The sequence below is a fragment of the Lathyrus oleraceus genome, chromosome 5, assembly GCF_024323335.1.
Source record: "Lathyrus oleraceus cultivar Zhongwan6 chromosome 5, CAAS_Psat_ZW6_1.0, whole genome shotgun sequence".
In the NCBI taxonomy this organism is placed as follows: domain Eukaryota; kingdom Viridiplantae; phylum Streptophyta; class Magnoliopsida; order Fabales; family Fabaceae; genus Lathyrus; species Lathyrus oleraceus.
Genome location: NC_066583.1, coordinates 510267226 through 510293927, shown reverse-complemented (window position 1 = coordinate 510293927; position 26702 = coordinate 510267226). Strand labels below are relative to the sequence as shown.

Below are 26702 nucleotides of genomic sequence, written 5' to 3'. Positions count from 1 at the left end.
TGGGTTCATTTTCACTCCCAAATCCCTTTTGGAAGACGAGCGCTTGTATCAAACTAGCTGAACGTAGGACTGGAGAACATCACGAAGAGTGGGTGGGTTAGAATAGGTTTTGAGCCATAAATCATTTTTTCTGAAAACCGTGAACCAGGCCACGTTCTAACCCTCAAAAGACCTAATTGAAGTGGGGTTTAGTTTGAAAGCGCACTACAGTTAGTATGATCGTGTTGAAACTGACTCCTTAACGATTTTCTTATCACTTGTGTTGGTATCAATATGGCATTCTCATTTGTGATTCATTCACTATATGTCATAACTTCAGTGAACGTAATGGCATTTCAAAACCAGCATAAACATGACATTTGCATTATCATTTCTAAAATGAATTTGTTTTACTCGTGAATAAGCATCTGACATTCGGAAATCTTCCATAATGAACATGAATTGAGGAACTTGATGATTCAAAAGTGTAGGATGCCTGAGACCTCCATTGAGAAGGGGCAAGCCACTTCTCTTGATCATACCAAGGCAGAATTCTGAAGACACTGTTGAGTAGAAAGACAAAACTGCTTCAAGATCCAATCAATCAGAGGCAGTCACGTCGAGAAATCTCTACAAGATCCAATAAATTAGAAGCAGTCACATCAAGATTCGATAAATCTCTCTGAAGACCAGTTAGACTGGGGCACTCCCGCAAAGATCACTCATCCAGAAGAAAAATTTCTTCAAGGATCACACTGGGGCAGGCCACCCCAAGAGCACAAGAAGTTAATCTCCCCGAAACGGTTAATTAGAGGAATGAAGTCCCAAAACACTGGGGCACTTCGGATTAAGATAATCTACGACGAAGCCGCTGCATAACTAGTGACTGGGGCAATCCATGCAGAGACCCAACAGACTGGGGCAAGACCATCCAAAGAGAGGAAGGTTCTCTCCCTGCCTGTGAAAGCTTATCAGACCCATACTGGGGCATTAGAAGGTTCAGGTCAGATTCCTCCTCCAGCAATATCAAGAAGTCATATGTTGAGAAGTCACGCAAGACGCAACCCATACCCTATAAATCAGAAGCCTTGCAACCCAAGCTAATTTTCCTCAGTATTCATTACACAGTACCCAAGATTGGGGCATTCGTAAACCCTCATATCATTACATAAACCTGTCATGCATAATTCATATCATTCCATTCATGCAACATAGCATGAAGCTCTCTAACAAGAAAGAAGCAAGCCCAAAACTCCCTTGGCACTATTCAACGGCCCATTTCTATTGGCATCTTACCATAATCCACCCAGTTGGCATTACAAAATATAAATATAGGACATGTTTGTTTGATCCTTGAAGAGCTCCTAGTCGGAAACCCCAATGGGATTTTTTGAAGTCATTCCTTTTTAGCTTACCTGCCGTAAGCCTGTTGCCTCCTTCATGGAGATGATTTCATTGAGATAACTCTCTTTTCGTGAGTTTACTTCATTGCTTGGTGCGCGAAATCACGTCTCCCCCTTGTTTCCTGTTGCACGAGAAGGATTGTCTCTATCAAGAATTTGCCTTTTGATTTGCTTCGAAATACCCAATGTAGGTTTGGTGAGTCCCGGGAAAGGTAGCCATGTTTAGAAAACTTCATCCCCACCATTGTGCCTGTGGGACCCCTGAGGTTTTCACGCCTACTGTAACACCCTTCTAAAATACCCCAAATGTTTAATAATAAAATAACGACAATTAAATCATACATATCAGAGTAATCATACATCTCAAGGGTGTCACACAACAACTTCTTCACAAAAGTCAATATAAAATCAGTCATGCTCAATTTTATTCAACATAAAACTTCTTTAACAATACGCAGCGGATAAAATATTCAACATCTGTAATTCATCAAAATTAACATTTATTCAACAGATAAAACATCCCGTCCCGATGTTACATCTATCAGAGCATGACCCTCTAACCACACTAGACTTCAAGCACTAGCTTCTATTCGACTCACTGCTCGTTACCTGAAAAATATAGCTGTAAGGGTGAGTTCCTCAATCGATATAACAAATATTATAATTTATCATGTTATGTTAAGTAATTCTACACGTTAATCACCCTAATTATATCATGCATTAGGCAACGGCACAGTCAACTCAATTATCATATTCAAACACAACGTAAAGGCAACTCAATAACAACATAAAATGCAACTCAATGAGACTCGACTCTGCATGCATGTGGTACCATTTGGAGCAAAACTCCCAACTTAAAATCATTGCCAGTTTAGTGGGCATCAAGGCATAAGCCTTCAACTTTCAACTTAAAATTTTGCCAATCCAGGCCAACGTGGTGTGAGCAAAAGCCCCATATTTTTGCCAATCCAGGCCAACGTGGTGTGAGCAAAAGCCCCATATTTTTGCCAATCCAGGCCAACGTGGTGTGAGACGAAGCTCCGACTTAATGCATATGGATGTATATGACACGTACGACTTGAAACTTTAACAACATAATAGCAACAGCAACACAACAGCTTTTCAACCAAAACAACTTAAATCAACTTTGGCTCATCAGCCTACAACTCAGTATTTTTCAACAAAGCAACTTAAAATCAACTTTGGCTCATCAGCCTACAACTCAGTATTTTTCAACAAAGCAACTTAAAATTTAACTTTTCAACATAATTGCATCAACGTTTCACAACCATAAACCTAATAAATTCATTCATCACAATTAACTATGATAGGCCAGCTACCAATTGCATTCACAACATAAAATCAACTATTTTTCCATACTGCAAAGACTCTGCTCAACTGGAGGGAGTCGGCGCAAAGGCCCCTTGCGTCGACGCATGGGGTCGACGCTTAACTCACGGGTCGGCGCCAAAATGCCTTGCGTCGACGCATGCAGTCGGCGCATGCCCCACGGGTCAGCGCACGCCGACCCTATGGTCGACCGCTCGCGCGCAGACTCAGTTTTTCTGAGTTATCCCAAAGTTCTGTTAGCTTCACGCAGATCAGGTTTTTCCGGCCGCTTCTGCATCTAAACCCTTTCTCAGAAAACCTAATTTGTCTCTAATTTAGTAGTGCCGAATCAAGTTTTTAATTGTGATCCGTGCTATAGTCTAACATTTACGACTCACACAACTATCAATTCAATTTGCAGTTTTTAACACGGTTTATCCAACGTAAATTTTCAGCATATACAGTCCCAATTAGGGTTAAATCAACGGCTTATCACTACCCATGACATGTTAATCTATAATACCCATTAACCGACGATAAACCCCCCTTACCTGAGATAATCCGGCAATTCTCTAAGCTTTAGCTTTTCCGTTCCTCAACCGTGCTTTTCGGCTCTTTGCCCTTTTTCCTCTTCTCTGCAGCTTCTCTGAGTTTCACGTGAAATTTCTTTGTTAAGAATGAAACCCTTTTCTTTATTCCCACTTATATATATATTCCAATTATTATTATTCCAAAATAATAATAATAATAATAATAATAATAATAATAATAATAATCCAATTTATTTAATTAAATTAATAATTATATTATCAACTTAATTAAATAGTTCTTTTTTTTTCTTTATTTGGGGTGTTACAACTCTCCCCCACTAAAAGAGTTTTCGTCCTCGAAAACATACCTCAAGCAAATAACTCTGGATAGGACTCTTTCATCTGACTCTCCAGCTCCCAAGTCACATTGCCACCTGCTGGTCCTCCCCAAGCTACCTTCACTAAGGCAATCTCTTTACCCCGCAACTGCTTCAACTCTCGATCCTCAATCCTCATCGGCGATGTTTCAACAGTCAGGTTATCTCTCACCTGTACATCATCTACTTGGATCACATGCGACGGATCATGAATATACCTCCTCAACTGAGACACATGAAAAACCTCATGCAAATTCGCAAGTGACGGCGGTAAAGCGATACGATAGGCTACTTCTCCTATCCTCTCCAAAATCTGATAAGGACCAATAAATCGCGGTGTCAACTTCTTCGACTTCAAAGCTCGACCAACACCAGTTATCGGAGTGACACGAAGAAACACATGATCCCCCTCTTGGAACTCAAGTGACTTCCTCCTCTTATCATGATAACTCTTCTGACGACTCTGAGCAATTCTCATCTTCTCCTGAATCATCTTAATCTTTTCCGTAGTTTGTTGAATAATCTCCGGTCCCATCACAGCACTCTCACCGGACTCATACCAACATAACGGTGTCCGACATCTCCTACCATACAAAGCTTCAAACGGTGCCATACCAATACTCGAATGAAAACTATTGTTGTAGGTAAACTCAATCAAAGGCAAATAACAATCCCAAGCACCTCCCTTTTCCAAAACACAAGCTCTCAAAAGATCCTCTAATGACTGAATCGTCCTCTCCGTCTGACCATCAGTCTGCGGATGATATGCAGAACTCAATCTCAGCTTAGTTCCCAAAGCCTTCTGCAAACCTTCCCAGAATTTCGATGTAAACCTAGGATCTCTGTCCGAAACAATACTCGACGGAATACCATGCAGACTTACAATCTTCTCAATATACAACTCAGCCAATTTCTCTAACGGATAATCCATTCTGATCGGAATGAAATGAGCCGACTTCGTCAATCTATCAACAATCACCCAAATAGCCTCAAAATTCTTACTTGTTCTCGGTAAACCAGAAACAAAGTCCATACTGATACTATCCCACTTCCACTCTGGAATAGCCAACGGTTGCATTAGCCCAGACGGCTTCTGATGCTCAATCTTTGACTTCTGACAAGTCAAACAAGAATAGACAAAACTCGCAATTTCTCTTTTCATTCCCGGCCACCAAAATAACTTCTTCAAATCATGATACATCTTCGTAGCTCCAGGATGAATACTCAACCCACTACGATGTCCTTCTTCAAGAATACCCTTCTTAAGTTCTGTAACATCCGGAACACACACCCGACTACCAAATTTCAAAATACCATTCTCATCAATTCTGAATTCGCCACCTTGACCTTGACTCACTAGAGTCAACTTATCAACCAAAAGCACATCAGATTTCTGACCCTCTCTGATCTCATCCAGAATACCACTTGTTAACTTCAACATTCCCAATTTAACACTATTGTGAGTACTCTCACACACCAAACTCAAATCTCTAAACTGTTCAATTAAATCCAACTCCTTAACCATTAGCATAGACATATGCAATGATTTCCGACTCAACGCATCAGCCACTACATTTGCTTTACCCGGATGGTAATTCAAACCAAAGTCATAATCCTTCAGAAACTCTAACCATCTCCTCTGTCTCATATTCAGCTCTTTCTGATCAAACAAATACTTTAAACTTTTATGGTCACTGAAAACTTCAAATCTTGACCCATACAAGTAATGTCTCCATAACTTCAGGACAAACACCACAGCCGCCAACTCTAAATCGTGCGTCGGATAATTCCTCTCATGAATCCTCAGCTGTCTTGAAGCATAAGCTATAACCTGCTTATTCTGCATCAACACGCCACCCAAACCCAACAATGAAGCATCACAGTAAACTTCAAATGGTTCCGACGAACTCGGTAATGTCAGAATAGGAGCAGTAGTTAACCTTCTCTTTAACTCTTGGAAACCTTCTTCACATTTTGAGTCCCAAACAAATGCTTGCCCCTTTCTAGTCAACATCGTCAACGGTAACGCCAACTTAGAAAATCCCTCAATGAACTTCCTATAATAACCAGCCAAACCAAGAAAACTTCGAATCTCAGCAACAGACTTCGGGGCTTCCCACTTAGATACCGCTTCTATCTTAGAAGGATCAACAGCAACACCACCTCTTGAAATCACATGACCAAGAAAACTTACCTCTTCTAACCAAAATTCACACTTGGACAATTTAGCAAATAATTTCTTTCCTCGTAGAACTTCCAAAACCACTCTCAAATGCTCAGCATGCTCTTCTTCCGATTTCGAATACACCAAAATATCATCAATAAATACCACAACAAACTTGTCTAGGTATGGATGGAAAATCCTATTCATATACTCCATAAATACTCCAGGTGCATTAGTCACACCAAAAGGCATTACAGAATACTCATAATGTCCATACCTTGTCCTGAAAGCAGTCTTCTGAATATCCTCAGTCTTCACACGTATCTGATGATACCCAGATCTCAAATCTATCTTGCTGAACACACTTGCACCAACCAACTGATCCATCAAATCATCAATCCTCGGCAAAGGATACCGATTTTTGATCGTCACTTTATTCAGTTGCCTGTAGTCCACACACAACCTCATAGTACCTTCTTTCTTCTTAACCAATAGCACTGGCGCACCCCACGGTGACACACTCGGACGAATAAATTTCTTATCCAACAGATCTTCCAACTGACTCTTCAATTCAGTTAACTCAACAGCAGACATACGGTACGGAGCCATCGATATCGGTCTAGTACCAGGTACCAAATCAATCGAGAACTCCACTTCGCGTTCTGGTGGTAATTCATTCACCTCTTCAGGAAACACATCAGGAAAATCACGCACCACGGCTAGATCACAAATCACCATCTTATCCTTGGCCTCCAAAGTTGCTAACAGCATAAACAACTCTGCCCCATCAGCTACTTCTTCATTCACCTGCCTTGCTGATAGAAACAAACTCTTTCCTTCCTCAATCTCAGGAAAGACTACCGTCTTATCAAAACAATTGATAGAAACTCGGTTAAACACCAACCAGTTCATACCCAGAATAACATCAATCTGCACTAGGGGAAGACACACTAGGTCCATCCCAAAGTCTCTACCAAAAATACTCAAAGGACAATTTAAACAAACCGAAGTAGTAGTCACTGAACCCTTCGCAGGAGTATCAATTACCATACTTCCAAACATCTCAGATATCTCTAACTTAAGTTTCACAGCACAATCCAAAGATATAAAGGAATGAGTCGCACCTGTGTCAATAATAGCTACAAGAGGAAAGCCATTAATATAACACGTACCTCGGATCAAACGATCATCTGCAGAAGTCTCAGAACCCGATAAAGCAAAGACCTTGCCTCCTGACTGATTCCCTTTCTTCGGCTTCCGACACTGACTTCCAATATGCCCTTCTTCGCCACAATTAAAACAAATCACTTCCTTGTGCTTGCAATCAGCTATTGCATGCCCAGTCTTACCACAGCGAAAACACCTCTTCACTTCAGCAGTACATACATTACTCTTATGACCAGCCTGACCACATTTGAAGCAAACTATACCAGTAGGAGCACCTCCCCTACTAGTCCTCTGAGCCGGAGCAGCTACTTGTTTCCCTTTTTCCAGCTGGAACATCATACGGCTTGCCACGGTTTTGATGTTGCTTGCCTCTGCGATCACTGACAATCTTGTAATGAGCATTATTGTCCTCTTCAAATATCCTGCAGCTATCAACCAATTCAGTAAAAATGCGTATCTTCTGATACCCAACAGCTTTCTTAATTTCAGAGCGCAATCCGTTTTCAAACTTGATGCACTTTGAAAATTCAGCACCCGCACCAGTGTAATGAGGATAAAATTTGGACAGCTCCACAAATTTCGCAGCATAATCGGTGACAGACATGTTTCCTTGCTTCAGCTCAAGGAATTCAATTTCCTTCTTACCACGGACATCTTCCGGATAATACTTTCTCAGGAATTCCCTACGGAATACATCCCAAGTAACGTCTTCGCCCGCCACGGTCAACCTCTCGTGAGTCTCTAGCCACCAGTCATCAGCTTCGACTGCTAGCATGTGAGTACCATACCGAACCTTCTGAGCTGGAGTACAATCCATAACACGGAAGATTCTCTCAATCTCTTTCAACCATCCCAAGGCTGCATCTGGATCATGCTTTCCTTTAAACACCGGCGGATTCTCTCTCTGAAAAGTCGCCAAGCTACGTGATCCAGCATCTCCACCAGCATTTGGCAAGTTCTGCACAGCTTGTGCCATTGCTTGCATTGCGGCAGCCATCGCAGCGTCATTCCTTCCAGCCATTTCAACTTATCAATACAACACAACTTAAAGTTAGATTGGTAACAATACACAATTGTTAGACAAAACGACACGACAACTGGCCGGACGGACCGACCTGCTCTGATACCACTAATGTAACACCCTTCTAAAATACCCCAAATGTTTAATAATAAAATAACGACAATTAAATCATACATATCAGAGTAATCATACATCTCAAGGGTGTCACACAACAACTTCTTCACAAAAGTCAATATAAAATCAGTCATGCTCAATTTTATTCAACATAAAACTTCTTTAACAATACGCAGCGGATAAAATATTCAACATCTGTAATTCATCAAAATTAACATTTATTCAACAGATAAAACATCCCGTCCCGATGTTACATCTATCAGAGCATGACCCTCTAACCACACTAGACTTCAAGCACTAGCTTCTATTCGACTCACTGCTCGTTACCTGAAAAATATAGCTGTAAGGGTGAGTTCCTCAATCGATATAACAAATATTATAATTTATCATGTTATGTTAAGTAATTCTACACGTTAATCACCCTAATTATATCATGCATTAGGCAACGGCACAGTCAACTCAATTATCATATTCAAACACAACGTAAAGGCAACTCAATAACAACATAAAATGCAACTCAATGAGACTCGACTCTGCATGCATGTGGTACCATTTGGAGCAAAACTCCCAACTTAAAATCATTGCCAGTTTAGTGGGCATCAAGGCATAAGCCTTCAACTTTCAACTTAAAATTTTGCCAATCCAGGCCAACGTGGTGTGAGCAAAAGCCCCATATTTTTGCCAATCCAGGCCAACGTGGTGTGAGCAAAAGCCCCATATTTTTGCCAATCCAGGCCAACGTGGTGTGAGACGAAGCTCCGACTTAATGCATATGGATGTATATGACACGTACGACTTGAAACTTTAACAACATAATAGCAACAGCAACACAACAGCTTTTCAACCAAAACAACTTAAATCAACTTTGGCTCATCAGCCTACAACTCAGTATTTTTCAACAAAGCAACTTAAAATCAACTTTGGCTCATCAGCCTACAACTCAGTATTTTTCAACAAAGCAACTTAAAATTTAACTTTTCAACATAATTGCATCAACGTTTCACAACCATAAACCTAATAAATTCATTCATCACAATTAACTATGATAGGCCAGCTACCAATTGCATTCACAACATAAAATCAACTATTTTTCCATACTGCAAAGACTCTGCTCAACTGGAGGGAGTCGGCGCAAAGGCCCCTTGCGTCGACGCATGGGGTCGACGCTTAACTCACGGGTCGGCGCCAAAATGCCTTGCGTCGACGCATGCAGTCGGCGCATGCCCCACGGGTCAGCGCACGCCGACCCTATGGTCGACCGCTCGCGCGCAGACTCAGTTTTTCTGAGTTATCCCAAAGTTCTGTTAGCTTCACGCAGATCAGGTTTTTCCGGCCGCTTCTGCATCTAAACCCTTTCTCAGAAAACCTAATTTGTCTCTAATTTAGTAGTGCCGAATCAAGTTTTTAATTGTGATCCGTGCTATAGTCTAACATTTACGACTCACACAACTATCAATTCAATTTGCAGTTTTTAACACGGTTTATCCAACGTAAATTTTCAGCATATACAGTCCCAATTAGGGTTAAATCAACGGCTTATCACTACCCATGACATGTTAATCTATAATACCCATTAACCGACGATAAACCCCCCTTACCTGAGATAATCCGGCAATTCTCTAAGCTTTAGCTTTTCCGTTCCTCAACCGTGCTTTTCGGCTCTTTGCCCTTTTTCCTCTTCTCTGCAGCTTCTCTGAGTTTCACGTGAAATTTCTTTGTTAAGAATGAAACCCTTTTCTTTATTCCCACTTATATATATATTCCAATTATTATTATTCCAAAATAATAATAATAATAATAATAATAATAATAATAATAATAATAATCCAATTTATTTAATTAAATTAATAATTATATTATCAACTTAATTAAATAATTCTTTTTTTTTCTTTATTTGGGGTGTTACACCTACAGCAAAGTGCCCAATTGACATAGTCTTTCAAAGCCCGGACCTTGTTTGACAAAAATCTTGCAAAGTCCAATCCCCATTGGCAAAACCCTTTTTAACCCGGTAATCTTTATCTCTCGAACCCGAGAAACCAGTTAAGCAATCACCAGTGTCTATCAATTTTTTCAATACCCGTTAGTATTGATATCCCTTCACTCGTCAATGTGTATCACCTTTTTTCAATACTCGTCTATATTGATATCCCACTCGTCCATGTCAGTTCCTATTTTCCCAATATTCTTCTGTATTGATACACTCGTTTGTGTTACCTTTTCCCGATACTCGTTTGTATTGGTCTCCAACACTCGTTTGTGTTAAAACCTTTTTCCGATACTCGTTTGTATTGGACTCCAACACTCGTTTGTATTAAACATTTCCCGATACTCGTTTGTATTAGTCTCCAACGCTCGTTTGTGTTAAACCATTTTTTTCAACGCTCGCCTGTGTTACCTTTTCCCGATACTCGTTTGTATTGGTCCCCGACACTCGTTTGTGTTACCTTTCCCCGATACTCGTTTGTATTGGTCCCCGACACTTGTTTGTGTTAAACTTTTTTCCGATACTCATTTGTATTGGTCTCCGACACTCGTTTGTGTTACCTTTTCCCGATACTCGTTTGTATTGGTCCCCGACACTCGTTTGTGTTAAACTTTTCCCAATACTCGTTTATATTGATCTCCACCACTCGTTTGTGTTACCTTTTTCCGATACTCGTTTGTATTGGTCTCTAACACTCGTTTGTGTTAAACTCTTTCCCAATACTCGTTTGTATTGGTCCCCGACACTAGTTTGTGCTAAACTTTTGTTTGATACTCGTTTGTATTGGTCTCCGCCACTCGTTTGTGTTACCTTTTCCCGATATTCGTTTGTATTGGCCTCTAACACTCGTTTGTGTTAAAACCTTTTTCGGTACTCGTCTCTATTGGTACGCTCGTTTGTGTTAACCCATTTCTCAATACTCGTCTGTATCGGTCATCAACACTCGTTTGTGCTTATGTGCTTCTCAATACTCGTCTGTATTGATTCTCAACAGTCGTTTGTGTTCATCCTTCTTGCAAAATAAAATCATCCGTATTGATTCCCTATTGCATGTCAATTCTTTTTCCAATACTCATCGTATTGAGATTTTAACCTTCCTTCATTTTGGCTCATTGCCTGTATTCGTTCATACCGATCTCCCGCTTTCAGCCATGCTAACCCCTTTTGATACTCGTTTGTGTCGGTATCCATCACTCGTTTGTGTAGACCTCATTTTGCTGCTTAACCCATTGGTTAAGAAAGTCTAAATACCCCGACCATCGCGTCAAAGTCCAGGTTCCACCTGGAAAATCATTCCTTCCCAAATCTTTCACCCCTTTCTCCCCAACGAAATTTTTTCTCAGTGCTTGCCGGAGAGTTCTGAGAAACAAAAATAAAAAGAAAAACTTGTTCATAAAAATACAGAGAGCTTGTTGGAAAAAAAAGGGGAGAGTCAATCGTGTTGCATCAGCATCTCGCATATGTCATGCATCCCTAACCTTTCATAAATAACCATTGACCAGATAATACATTTAAATCCCCAGCAGCTGCCTTGCACAAAAGACATCTTGCTCACCCCATACCTCAATGGAGAATTTATTCATGACCTATCTTCACATTTCATTTGTTCTTGATGGGCAAATTTTTCGATATTTTAGTGTTTAATCCTCTCTTACCTTGAATGCCAGGAGCTGTTACTATCCATACATTCATGTTTGAGAAGATTAAATAGGGGCAGCTGTCATACCCCAAAATTCACCCTACCCGTCACAAGTTCATCTAGGTCACTAACCCTAAGCATTTGCATTCATCTCATCTACATAGGCATAATATCATAGTACATTCCACTTGCATTGAAAAAAAAACATAAAAAATCATGGGTTCAAGGGTTTTGTCGCACAAGGCATGGAATGAAGGTTAAGTCTCCAGGCTAGGGTTCATGTGATGGACTTGGTTGTGTTGGAACTTTTAATATTATAGGTATTCATCAGGGAGCATAGTGGAAACCCTAATTCAGGGAGGTTGCATCTGATTCGTCTGGTTCATTATAAATGATTCAGTTCTTTGCTCAAGATGCATGGTTCTAGTTCATTGGTTAGGATTCATTCAAGGTGCTACAGTCAGTTGCTTGGTTGAGTATTCATTTGCTTGGTTGTGTTTGTTTGGATTGACATGTTTCATTTTGTTTAAGAACATTGGGCTTTCAATCATATCCATATTCAATCATGGTGCATTCATGTTAACAGTTGGTTGGGACCCTGGTTTATGTTTGGTTCCTTGGATAATCGGTTCACAATAGTCCCAGTTCATCTATGCGTTGCATTGTCATCATGGTCCATTTTTCATTTTCCACTCAAAAATACACATTTTTACCTATGTTGACTTTTGGTCAACTGTTGACTTTTTGGTCAACCATCTAACCAAAATCGACTTTTAACCATCTTCATACCTTTTAAATCCACTTCATATGCATATCCAATTCAATCGAATCTCAATACTCATTCACATCCAATTGCATTTTTATTTTGTTAGTGGGCCAAACCCGTTTGAAGCCCATTTCAACAATTATTCATTTTTATAACCCATAACCCATATCTACATTTTAAAACCAAATATCCATAAACCATTTATCCATATTTTAAATCCATTTTTTAAATCCATTTTTTGTTCATTAACCATACCAAACCAAATTATCCATCCAATTATCCATTAAGGCCCATTACATTTTATTAAATCCAACAAAAACCATATCCAGATATCCAATATCCAATTGTTATCCATTTTCCAATTTTTATATCCATTGTCCAGTTAACCCCTTTTTATTTAATCCAATTCTTAGTACCCAAAATCAAAACCATATCCAATTAATTCTAATCCAATTAATCCAGTTTTTTCACTCTTTAATTAAGCACCTTACATGGCCAACCTATCCAAATGGGACTTGAACAGTGGAATTGCAGAAAGATTAAAAGTACACCAGCTGAAAAGAAGTTCATTGTAGCTCATAATTACAAACGCAGTGAAACGCGAATATAAAAACAAAATCAAACGCAGTGAACTGCGAATATAAAAACGACATCAAACACAGGCCAAGGCGAGGAACAAATGAACGCGTCACATACGCCGAAAGCACCAGAACAAACGCTGAAGACGCATCCAAATAGAAACTGCAGTGCAAATTACCAAAACGCAAACCGTAATTTCTATAAGTACAGGATTAACAGGACTTCTTCTCCTTCCTTTTCCTCGGAGAAAAAATCAAGATAACAAACTCTCCCTTTTTTCTTCTTCAACCCTCTCCGCACCAACCTAAAACAAAACTTCAACCAACTTCTTCTCCATTATCTAGCAACTTCTTCACCACCGAACCCTGCATCTTCTTCTCTGAGAACCTTCAATAACTCACGATTTTGCAAGAACCAAAGACATATCCAAGAACTCTCCAACCTTCACCAACCTCTAATTCACTTTCATCGACAGAAGGCGCAAAAAGGAACAACCAATTTTCAGAAAAAAATTCTGCAAATAAATAATAGGAAAGGAGGAACCTTCAACATGTTTTCGCAGAAGAAATCCAAAAGAAGCAAAAGCTCATAACAGAAGCGGAGAAGAAGGGTGAAACAGAGAGAAAACTCACGGCAATTCGGAGGGCTTCACCTTCGACTAGTGGGATTCACCAAAAAGGGTTCAAAAGGAGATTCTTTTCATTCTTCAGAGTAAGAACGATTATCAACGTGAATCAACAACGAGCGTATATCTCCTCTGAACCGCTGCATCGGAATAAATCGGTAGGTTTCTTCTCCCTACGTTTTCTTTCCATTTTTGTGCGAGAACATGCATTCAACGATGTTGATTTGATTGAGCTGGAATGAAAACTTAGTCTTGCATCCTCGATTCTTCGATTGAACATTGAGGAAGTGGGTCTTTGATCCTTCTCGAAGGTGATGGCTGTCGGAGATGATACACAGGACTAAGACGGCGACGGTGTATGGTTGATGTGCAAGCTGCTTCGTCTTGGTTTCGGTCGAGATTCCTCGCATTCGTTCCACTTTCATTTCCTTTGAATGAACCTGAGGGTGAGTTGCGGGTCTGGCATTAAACCCGGTTCTTAGAGGTTTTTGTGGTGAACTGATGTTGGGCCTCGTCCTTATAACGAATTCATGGCCCAAGTTCTCCCATCCCATACACTTCCCCTCCAATTATCACCCCCAAGGCCCATTGCATTAGTTATTAATCTCAGTTAGTCCATGATTAACCATGATGATCTTATTGAATTCTCGTTGGTTAGTGTTGCCGCTGATTTTTTCTTGTTAGGTTAAAATTAGGATTAATTTTTGGTTTTAGAAATACTAGGAAGTAATATTCTAGTAATTAGGGTAATTCATAGTTAATTAGGATTTAGGAAATTTGATTTAGAAAATAGGTTATATTGTTTTAATTGGATTTTAGTTTTTTTTCAGAATTAATCTCATTCTAGTTAACCTTGCTTGGATCATAATTGGCCATTAGGTTATGTTAATTCATATTATTGATTTTATTCATGTTTTGATTAATATGGCTAAGGGTATATTTTTACCATGATTTTTTTTCTTTAGGTAATTTTCCATTTTTGATCCGTATCTCGCCTAATGATTTTTTTCTTTCCGCTCCCATGACAGAGTATACAAGCAAGTGAACAGTAGCACAAGAACGTCAATACTGTTTAGTAAAAACAACCAAACAAATACGCCATTTTTGAGCCGAACTACGAAGCTCTGACTTCCCTATTGCACGTATGGGGATACGTAGGCACGAGGGCCCAACTCCTTGTCGAGCACACTAAATTAAAACTTATTTTCTCTCCCACCTTATTCTTTTATCTCACTCCCGATAGTAAGCAATTAACAGATAAATAAACATCCATACGCAATTGATATGAGCAAGTGGTTCCCATGGAGTACCATGGATGTGAGGGGTGATAATACCTTCCCCTCGCATAACCGACTTCCGAATTCGCTCTTTGTTGCGAGACCATTTCTCTCATTTGGGGTTTTATCGCTATTTTCCCTTTACTTTGGAATAAATAAAATCCGGTGGCGCCTCTGTATTTTTCGCGGCGCTTCACTGGTGGATTGAAAACTTGAAAGAGCAATCCTGTCAAAAATTAGGGACTAGTATAAAAATAAAACCCGATAAGTCGAAAACACAAAAGGGAGGCTTAGGAGAAATAGGGTATATCATCCTGGTGGACTAAGACTCGAAAAGAGCAGTCCAGGCAAAAAATAGAGATATCCAAAAGGCATATGACCTCATCATTTATTTCTTCCTACAACAAGAATTTAGATGGGAGTAATCAATTCAATCATCACCTTCGAAAGCAAAGTATTGTGACCTCAAAGAGATAGGGATAATAGAACGTGTTGGGTTAAACAGGGACATGAATAAAGTTGTTTTTCATTGCCATTTTTACATCTTCTTAGATTTTTGGTAATTTCTCCTTACAGGAATTACTTCTTTATGCAATATCGCCCATTTACGGGCCAAATCTCAATTAATGAAATTTGTTTTTTGAATCACTTCCTTTGCTTTATAATTTTTTCTGCTTGATTACAAAATAACAATTATTTGTGAATAAAGCATTGAAACATTGGGCATAATAAAAAAAGGCTTGCAAGAGAAAACATATTTTAATTTGATTTTGAAATGGCAAAGGGATCATATTCTTCCAACATTGTTTCTCAAATAAAACACGGGGTTCATAAATTAACAGTCACACCAGTACGAAAGTTTCTCTATTTTCAAAAAAAGAGCACTACATATTCCTGAATATCAAGAGTATCATGGCCTGTTCCAAGGACATATCAAGATCTCAAGGGGTCAGGGAGTCAAAATATCACGAAAACATCGGTTACCACAAAGTCATGCATCACATACACATATCATAAAAGAGGCGTTATCCCGAACACCGCATCATTCATCCATTCAAAATATGCATACGCATAAACATGCATACATAATACATGGCATATGAAGTGTGACTACTCTTAGAGGTCCAATCCCCAGTTATACCAATACACTTCCTCGAGTGGGAATACTTATTGGCCTTCTCCAGTAAGTAACACTCCTATAAACACCTTTTTAATAAAGAACTTCCCCAGCAAGCTCATCCACCATGAGTCTTTAGGAGTCTATCCAATTGGAGAGCATCCCTAAATGGTCATTATTAACTAGTGAACAAGGTTTCACCTCTCACATCCCTAGCTTATCAACCTATCACACATACATGATACGTTCCATCAAGAACACCACGAATTATATCAAGGTTTTGCATCAGGGGAATTTAACATAAGGGTCCATCAAGGGTATCATAGGGTTCTATACAATTTTTAGCGAGGGGTTTCAACCAAGGGTTTTGTCAAAAGAATTTCATCGGGATTGCATCAAGCTTTTCTTCACCAGCACAAGGGATTTTATCAAAGGACTGCACCAATAGGTTTCATCAGAGAATTCTATCAAAGGAATTCTACCATAAGTCGATCAAAGAGTTCTATTGGAATTTTATCAAGGTGTTCAATCAGAACCTGATCAAAGGGGTTTCATCATAATTTTATAAAGGGTTTTACCATGGGGTTTCATCAGGGTTTTTGTCATAAGGGCTTATATCATGATTTGGCTCAGAGACCAACCGATTATCATGGATCATCCAATCCTCGATCATCCCCAGGATCTACTAACTTTGTGGTCAAAATTGGGGCTTCCACTCTATATTTAACCATCTCCGCCTGGAGAAGATGAAAGCTCATCGTCATCATCATCTCAGTCTAGAGCTGATTAAATAGGGGCAGCTATCGTAAATCAAATTTTGACCACTTAATCTTTCTCTTTCACCATGTCAACCCCAATAACAAAAAGTCAAAGGGGGGGGGGACCTATTTGTCCTTTTATGAGAATATTTAGCTTTATGTTTGTTCGTTTAGGTTTAAATTAGGTTTTAAGTATAACATTAGGGCTAGGATGGACTTCGATTATTGATAAATGTTTAAATATTAATTGAATCTATTTTTTTAGCAATTTCGCTTAGAATATTAAGTTGTGGGTTTGGGTTGATTTTGGTATTTTAATTGGATCCTTTAAATATTAATTAATTTTTGGTCAATTATTCAATTTTAGTAGTTATACTTTCAAGGGTTAAAATTATTATTTATTAACATTATTATTATTATTATCAACATTATTATATATTATTATCATTATTATCAATATTATTATTTATTATTATTCATTATTAAAATATTAACATTAGTAATTAATGAATATTAACATTATTATTATTACTATCGATATTATTATTTATTATCATTTGTCATTATTAGAATATTATTATTAATTAATGAATATTAGAGTTAAGTTTATTTAATCACGTTTTATTCATTTTGGTATCTTGGGGTTACTATTATTGGGCTTCTTATCTTTTTTTTTCTTGGTCTGTTTGGGGTCTTTTTGTTTGAAATTAGAGTTGGGCCTGATCCAAACTTATTTTCGTAACTGGGTTATTTGGATAACCCGAATGTCAACTAGGTCAAATCGAGGACCCACTCCCTGAATCAGGTCAAGTGTGACCCAGGTCCATCATCTTCAACCTCAAAACCCAAGGGCGCGCAACAGTGAAAACAGAAGCAAATCAAAAAAACTGAAAATTTTAACTCAATCCAAACTTTCTAATTTCATACGATCACGAATTACAAACCAAATATTGGACCAAATACATTATAATTTCAGTTACAATTTGAATATAGTTTTCATTTCTAACACAAAACAATCAGAATCAAATTCTAAGTTACCTGATTGAATCAATCAAATTAAATCCTAAAACCTAAAATCAATCTATAAAAGCCTAATGCTAAGACTGGATGAGGGACGAAAAAAATAAAACCCTAAAAAAGAATCCTCAAAATTCTTGCTTCCGCAATCCACCAAACCATCACCAAAGCTCCCATTAAACAGAGGTTAAGGTTTAACATTTAAACTCTAACATGAAACAAGGAAGAAGAAGAAGTCAGAAGTAAGAAGAAGACAATCAGATCAAAAGGAGAAAGGAAAAGAACCAGATATTACCTTTCATGAACCGGAATACATCTCCATATCGTAGGTTGACCCCCTTTTCGCATAATATATTTGTTGTGTTGCTTGCCTATTTGTGTTTATTGCAGTTTTATAGGTTGAATTGATGAATGAATTAAAAGGGGATTAAGGTTAGGGTTAAAAGTTTTTGTTTCCTTGGGGTTTGATTTGGGAATTTAAGGGTTTGGTTGGGGTTAGGGAAGACCGATTTGTGGATCAGCCATGATTTAGGGAGTTTTTAGGTAATGGCTAGGGTTAGGGTTCATGTGATGAACCATAGGGTTCATCTGGGCATAGGTTAGGGTTCTTCGGGTTTAGGAGAACCCATTTGGGATTCTTCGGTTTGGGAGGTTTCTAGGTTGAAGAAGTTGTTAGGGTTCATCTGAAGAACCCAGGTTTAGAGATTGAGGGCGTTTTGGAAAATAATGGATGAACATTTGAAGATACCGGTTGAAGATCAACCAGAATCTGGGGAAGGTGGTGCTTTGGATGGTGGTGAAAGGCGGAGAAGGGAGGCCGGATGAGGGTTCGTTTTAGAGAGAGGTCAGAGAGTAGAAATGGGCATTAAGATAAGGAGAGAAGTAGAGAGAGAAAGAAAGGGGAAATGAAAGTTTGTGAATGGAGTTTGCTTATATACCCCATTCGTTCTTCCCCAGATGTTTGCCAAGTGGCGCCTCGGAGGAACGTGGATCAGTTGACCACCCTGGTCAACTAAGTATCCCGTGCATGCCCGTGTATCATGGTCCCCTGTTGACTTTGAATTTGAACCCCTTATCTCGCATACTTTGACAGGTCCACCTGATCAAAGGCTAAGATCATGCGTTACGGGATCCTTGGGATCTTGATCTAGCAAATCCAGGGAAAGTCAGCCGTTGACTCTCCCCTTCCGTGGTCAGCCCCCATGCGTGGGCCTTTGGGCTCTCTCTCTCTCTATTTCTTGTGGCACCCCTTTCCTAATGGCCCATTTGCTTACCAGTTCAAAATACCACCCCCTCGTTTTATTAATTTTAGTTAAATAATTACTTAATTAACTATTAATTAAGATTTATCCATTTAATATTTAGGATTAATTCAACTAAAATTAAAATTAATTTTTTGTTATTTTTTTATTTATGACATTTTTATTTAATTAATTAATTATGATAGTAATATTTTAATTGATTAGAGATTTATATTATTTATATTAAAGTTAATTAAATCAGGAATTAGGGGATAGAATCACGAATAATTCTTAGGGTCTTAAGGGGTATAAAGATGGGACAAAATAGGGATATGGGATATATCTCGTGGAATCTAATTTAAATTATTTAATTTTATTCATTTTGTATTATATTATTACATCATATTTAATATATTCTTATTAATTAAATTAAATGATATTTTCAAAAATAAAAAATGGGACTAAGACATGGGATACTATATGGGGATAAAAATATGGGATTTTCAAGGGTTAAATTGAGAGTTGAAACTGGGATTAAGGGTTACGCCTAACACATAACTATGACTTCTAAGTTATTTTCATAAATAAATTAAATCAATATTTTTTGCAAGAGATAAAGTGTTAAAATCAGTTCAAATTCACTTCAAACCGTAAGACCTCTACCCTAGTGTATTGAGGCATTTTCTAAAATCATTTCTCCGCCCCCGATCCGTGAGAATTTTCAAGGGATAAAACAACCAACCAATCAACATTTTTAAGAAGAACTACGGTACTCTGATCCCTCACCTAATGCGGAGGTACGTAGGCATAGAGATGTAAACTCCAGCGAGTACAATTATAAAAAAAACTTTTTGGGTCTCTCGTCCATTTAAATGGAATACCTTCTGTAAATAAATGAATAATCAATAGTTAATTAGAAATCAAGCAAACACCTTAGAAACATACATTAGCCCTAAAATTAGAGGAGGATCCCATTGAGTACACTGGAGGTAAGGGGTGCCTAACACCTTCCCCTTACTTAACCAACTCCCGAACCCAGTATCTCACATTTAGTTAATAGGTTTTATCATTATTTCCTTGTTCCTTAGGAACAATTAAGAATGGTGGCGACTCTGTCATTTTTCCAGTCGCGACAGGATGCAATAGCTATGATGAATCTATTGAATCGATGATTAAGGGTCAAAATCGGGTTGTGATAATGGAGAGCTATGATTCTATTGAAACTTTAAACATGACTTGAGTCACATTAGGTTGTGATTCGAGTCAAGTTAATTTTATGATTCCAGTCAAATCCTCTAAAGGAAAATTCCAATTTTCACAAGAGTCTTGATTCGAGTCACACATTGCACGTGATTCTATTCAAATATTTGGCCACTTTGATTTAAGTGTTATAACTTGGGATTCAAAAAGCATTAGATAAAACAAAAACACCAACTTGCTTTGCTAAAAAGGCAAAATATAATGGATTAAAACTATAATTTTATTGATTACTGAGGGGTCTTAATTGTATAATGATAAATAGTCGAACTAAAAATCGTACAAATCAAATTGCAAATGAATTACAAATATGTGAATATTTAAATAAAAAGAAATTTACAATTAAGTGAATAAACACAATCATATACACTCAAATTGACAAAAACATCAAAACAAAGAATATGACACCATACGATAATGTGACTTCACTTTCACAAATATAACTAAATAGTATTGGAATTGCAAATTAATAAAATAGTATTAATCCAATATATGGTTAAATAGATTAAAATAAATTCATATCAAAAGACCTAATATAAGAAAACTAAGCTACCCATACTAAAATTATTCATAGCAACAAGTTTGAAAGAAAAATACATGAAATTGGAAATGAAAATTAATCTTCATTGGAGAAAAAAATTCAATCCTTGCTCCTAAAATCTGTTTCACTGTCAATTTTCTCTAAAAAAACTGAAAAGCTTAAATTTTTTTGCATACTTTTCCTTTTATAATTCTTGCTATTTCTTTTTGTTAGCTTTCATTTTCTGTTGGTGTCACTTCAATAGGAGTTATGAAGCGCTCTAGATATGATCAAATTACTCGACCGACATCATTATGTAAAATGTGCTGAAAATTCACAGCTTTTTTCATTATCTCCAAAATTCATCTTCAAACCATGTAATTATCCTCTAAATACTATTAAAAACCCTAAAAACAATTATTAAAACTACATGATGACCGACTATCATCACAACCCAAAATTGATTTGTTACTTGTCCTGAAGGAACACATTTGCAAACTAAAAATTTTAACACTAAAATGGCATTCGTACCCAACCAATTATCACCACACCTTCTTGGGTCAAATGTCACCTATGCTGTTTTCTTCAATTAATAAAAGTCCAAATAATTCTTCTAATGCTCAGATACAACCAACTTGTATCATTTTCTCATATTTTCGCTTAAGTGGACTAATATGGTAATCACTGACTAAATATACAATAGTTATTTTATCATAAGCTTGCAAATTTTCCAAAAATCATTAAAACTCGGAATTTGAATACACGCTTTTGAGGTCTTTTCAGGTTATAACGGAGCTTATGTCAATGTGATATTTTTTTGGATAATAGGTTTAAAATTTGGAATTAACTAGATATTTTCCTTGTTTTACTTGTTCCACAAAAATTCTTAACATAATATTAATTACGAATTCATTAATTAGAGAATAACTTTTCTTGTTTATTTTTTCTCTTTGTTTAAAAAAAAGACATTTGAACTTCTTTATTTTTATTAAATGTTCTTTAGTACCCCCCACACAAACTTAAAATTTTGATAGTTTCAAGAGCAACCCCTAACTTAGTATTTTACATTAACAAGGAAAATTCAATTTTACCTAACTCCCAAGAGAATGGAAAGATTAATCTTTCAAGTTAATTGACTTATAATATGACTATGTCTCCAAAAGAAGTGACCAAGGCTCTAAAGGTTTAACAATAGATGATTAAATTAAAGGATGACTTGAAAATACTCATAGTTTAAACAAATAAGTGTCTCAGTATGTATAAAAAATTAGACCAATCAACTACTTAGAAAAGTTCTAACTTCTAGAAATAAGCAATTGCCTGGATACTCTCAATAGTAAGAAAAAAGTTAAAAAAAATGATATATTTGGGCTCAAACCTTACTTGTTTAGGTGGCTTGAAGTTGAGTATACAATATTTAGATATTATTCATCTTCTTTATTTTTCAATCCACATTTATAACTACCATAACAACTGAGCATCCTCATCACAGTTTTTTTAAATATTTTTCTTTTCACTTGTGGTTGTCATTGATATGTGGGTAATGATTTTAAAATAAAAATTTATAAAGAAAGGAAGTTCAGTCATTTTAAATAACAACACAAATACTCAAAAGGAAAGAAAAATAAAATAAAAAATTAAGTAACACTATTTTGTGGATTGCCTCCCACATAACGCTTCTTTATGATCATTAGCTTGACAGTTTGATTCTTTTATAGGGAGACATATATGACACAAACAATATATCATTTTTCCTCCTTTTCTTGGGGTAAGAATCTTATGAAATTGAGGGTTTATAAGGCTCCTTCCAGATCTTCTTCAATTTGATAGTAGAGAACAAGGCATAAATGACATTCTATACTTCATCAATTTTTTTGTTACTTTCATGTACTTTGTTTCTAAACTGATTTTTAGGGATAATCTTTTGTTAAATGTTTTCTAGTTGGATATTTACATCTAGACAAATTGTTGAATCCAAAACTAGATCATCCTCACTTAACATTCTTTCTCTTTTCTCATATTTATTTTCACCTCAAATTCTTCTATTTGATGGCATGCATTTTTATTCGTCTTGTTCTTTTTCAACTCATCCTTCATCTACTACCTTCCATTCATCTTAGACTTCTCTCTCAACTTTATCATTTCTTGGATTAACCACTATATATCCATTAAACTCTCCAATTGTTTGTAAAACTTCCCAATTTGCATTTCAATATTCTTAAGAGATATTTCATGGATCTTGATGGATGTATCTTGAATTGACTTCATTGTTTCAAAAATGTTTTGAGTCATCTTCATGAATTGTTGCACGGCCTCTTTTAGAGGATATGGCTTTCTTGGTGGTGGATCTCGATGATTTTTTTATTAAAGCTTTGACATTGATTATTACTCTATTTGAAATTTGGATGATCTTCCCACTATGTAAGGACTTAGTTTTTGAAAATTTACAATATAACGAGTCTCTTTAGCATATCCCTTTAGTACACAATCATTGACATGACCTTCACCACATAAGTCACATCGTAATACCCTGACTTGATTAACATTTTTTTGAGCTAGAGTTGAGGAAACCAATTTATTTGATACAACTTTGATTTATGCTAATAGACCAAGTTAAAAATCAAGTTCCATCATACATTCACATTTCTTCCTCAGAGCTATTTCACTTTTTGTGTTGTCATCTGAATATAAAGCAATTTGATAGATACTTTACCTCACATAAACAATTAGAAAGAAAAACATATCATTAGTACGACACAATTAAAAAATACTAACATGAAATAGTAATTGAAAATAACTAAAATTAATAACAGAAAAAATTTGAAAAGTAGAATAAAATAAAAAACTAAAATAAAAACTAAATTTTTTAAAAAATAAAAATAAATCATAAGCATAACTTAATTGATTTTTTTAAATTAATCAATAACCACTGAAAACAGCGCCAAAAACTTGATGGAATATTTAGCAAGTGTACTAAATCATTGCCAAGTAATAATATTTATAATAAGTTTGTCTCCACAAATATTGCTAAGTTGCAGCATGACAATATCATTATACTTAAATTACTAAGTCATGGTGTTTCCAAAAAAGTTTGGTTTTTTACCTAAAGAAAATAAAAAGATGAAAGTTAATAGAGATTAAAATAACCAGGGCTTTCTCGAATCCTTTATTTGTCATTGTTTGTAAGGATGAAAATGAGTCGAGTCGAGTCGAACTCGCCTTAGCTCGACTGGACTCATTAAAAATTTCCTAAAGATAATTTAAAACAAATTAAAGATATATGTTTTTTTTTAAATTTAAAGATATTTTTATATGAAGTATATTTTTTAAAAATATATATTTTTAAATTAAAGGAAATCTAGAATATTATTTGTTTTTCTTAAATTAAGAAGATATTTTTTAAAAAGATATTTTTTAAAAATTAAAGGAAATTTAGAAAATTTTTTTAATTTAAAGATACTTTTTTTATATATTAAGTATATTTTTTAAAAAGATATTTTTTAAATTAGAAAATATATGTTTGTTAATTTTTAAATTATTTTTTTGAAAAACGTCATTTATATGATGTTGATTTTATTTGTATAATTATTTTTAGAAATATTTTTCTCAATTGAGAATATATATATTATCAATTAAAACTGTTACATTAAAAGAAAATATAAGGTTAAGATTTGCAGTACATCTTTAAATATACTCTTAAAGATAATGTAATTGTTCTTATATATAATTGAGTTGATTCATGAACCTAACGAGTCAAATTATGTATAGTTCAAGTTCAGCTCATTTAGTTAACGAACTTAATTTTTTATTCATATTCAACTCATTTGCTTCATGAACCTAGTTCAACGATTTAATTGTTGAATCGAGTTCCGAACTATATTACAGTTTGTTCGGTTTATTGTCAATCCTAATTGTTTTGTAATTGCGTCGATTTCTTTAAAGTGTTCTTATAGTATTAAGATGAATTAACAAAATAGGTATACCCAATTATTTGATGTATAACCCTCTCTTTTAATAAAAAATCCATAACCCCTTAGAAGAATTTGAAATCAAAACATATTTTATCGCGTGTTAATTCCTATATCACAAGATTATAATTCTCTATTCCTAAAGTAATTACTAATTATAAAAAGATAAATTAAGTCAGGTTTCAAAAGTTAGGGTCAGTAATCATTCAAAACCTAGATAAATTTGTACATTCGTAAACATAAAAAAAGCATTAAGAACAAATATAACTGAATAATACTAGAATTGCAAATTAATAAAATAATACTCAGCCAATTACATGGTTCAAATAGATCAAAATAAAGCCATCTCAAAAGGTCTAATTTAAGAAAACTTAGTTACTCATTATAAAATTATTTATAACAATAAGCTTAGAAGAAAAATATATGAATTTGAAGATGGAAATCAGTCTTCAACGGGAAAAAAAACTTTCAATCATTGCTCCTAAATTCTAATGGGTCTCAAATTACTATAAAAAACCTCCAACTACTAAATATTATGCATATTTTTCCTTTTATAAAAGGCATAAAACTGTCCAAATTGTGCCACATTTTTTTCGTATCTATCTCTCTTTTTAGCTCTCATTTGTCATTGGTATCACCTCTATCAGAGTTACAAAGCTCTAGATATGATAAAATTATTTTAACATATGTGGTAATGTAAAACGTGTAGAAAATTCACAACTTTCTTCTTTGTCTCAAATAAAACCAAAATTAATCTTCAAACCATGTAATACTCCTCTAAATACTATTAAAAACACTAAAAAAAACTAACAAAACTACACGATGATTGACTTTCATTAGTGGACTCTGTATTTTCTCCCCTTCTTAGCGGATGTCGTAATGTTAGATAAGGGAAACAATCCTTTCAGGCGGTGAAACCCTTGGAGTCTCATGCCTTTTCTCCTTCCCCTCTTTTCATCCATTTTGAAATAAAGGCAGTTTTGATTTTCACGTGTTACCCTCTTAATTATCTATTATCTTTTATAAATAGAGGAAACAAGGTTCATTGACATTTTCATGCAAAACGAGTGTTTGGGTAGGCGATTCATTTTGATGGGCGTATTATAAATCTAGAGATGGAACCCTAGTGTGGTTTGATGAACTATAAATATCATGGGACCCCTCTATTCACTGGAACAAATAAAATGACCAGGCCTTTTTTGAATCTTTTATTTATCGATTTTTGGTAATTGTGTTTATTCCCTTGAAGTGTTGTTTTAGTGTTACGATAAATTAACAAACTAGATATACCCGATTTTGTGGTGTGTAACACTCTCTTTTAATAACAATCCCTTAATCCCTTAGGTGAATTCAAAATCAAAACAAGGTTTTATCCCGCATTAGTTTCCATATCACAAAATTGTAATTCTCTATTCCTAAAGTATTACTAATTTTGATTAGTAAAATTAAGTTAGGTTTCAAAATTTGGGATCAGTAATCATTTAAAACCTAGATCAACTGTAACACTCCATATAATATACATCTAGAAAATACATTAAATGAAATATTAATTGGTACAAATACAATATAAGTGCCTAATGGCATCATTAGATACATGTCCATCACGAAAAATACAATGTACGGCATATGACATACAATAGTTCGTAAATAAAAAATAAGATATATGTACAATATTCTCATTGCACAAATATCCACAGTGGAAGATCACGTAATGAAAGTCTTTGAAACATCATCGGACAATATCTTCCTTCCCCTAACCTGCAAATAAACACCTGAAAAACAATAACAATAGTGGTGTGATACAATAATCTCAGCGAGTTCCTATATCTTACGGGTTCACTCGGCTCTAAGGAATTTCTCAATGATT

The 26702-nt window shown here is 35.9% G+C and overlaps 3 long non-coding RNA genes across 3 annotated transcripts; 1 reads left to right on the top strand and 2 right to left on the bottom strand.

Moving 5' to 3' along the window:
* Positions 1-12985: 12985 nt before the first annotated feature.
* On the bottom strand, positions 12986-13831 carry LOC127085904 (uncharacterized). Its single transcript, XR_007789303.1, has 2 exons — positions 13688-13831; positions 12986-13569 (listed from the first exon to the last, which is right to left on the bottom strand). It is a non-coding gene; the product is annotated as an uncharacterized LOC127085904 (long non-coding RNA).
* On the top strand, positions 13668-15605 carry LOC127085903 (uncharacterized). Its single transcript, XR_007789302.1, has 2 exons — positions 13668-13838; positions 14709-15605. It is a non-coding gene; the product is annotated as an uncharacterized LOC127085903 (long non-coding RNA).
* A 2121-nt stretch (positions 15606-17726) lies between these two features.
* On the bottom strand, positions 17727-18762 carry LOC127085902 (uncharacterized). The gene is made up of 2 exons (XR_007789301.1): positions 18145-18762; positions 17727-18057 (listed from the first exon to the last, which is right to left on the bottom strand). It is a non-coding gene; the product is annotated as an uncharacterized LOC127085902 (long non-coding RNA).
* Positions 18763-26702: the final 7940 nt, after the last annotated feature.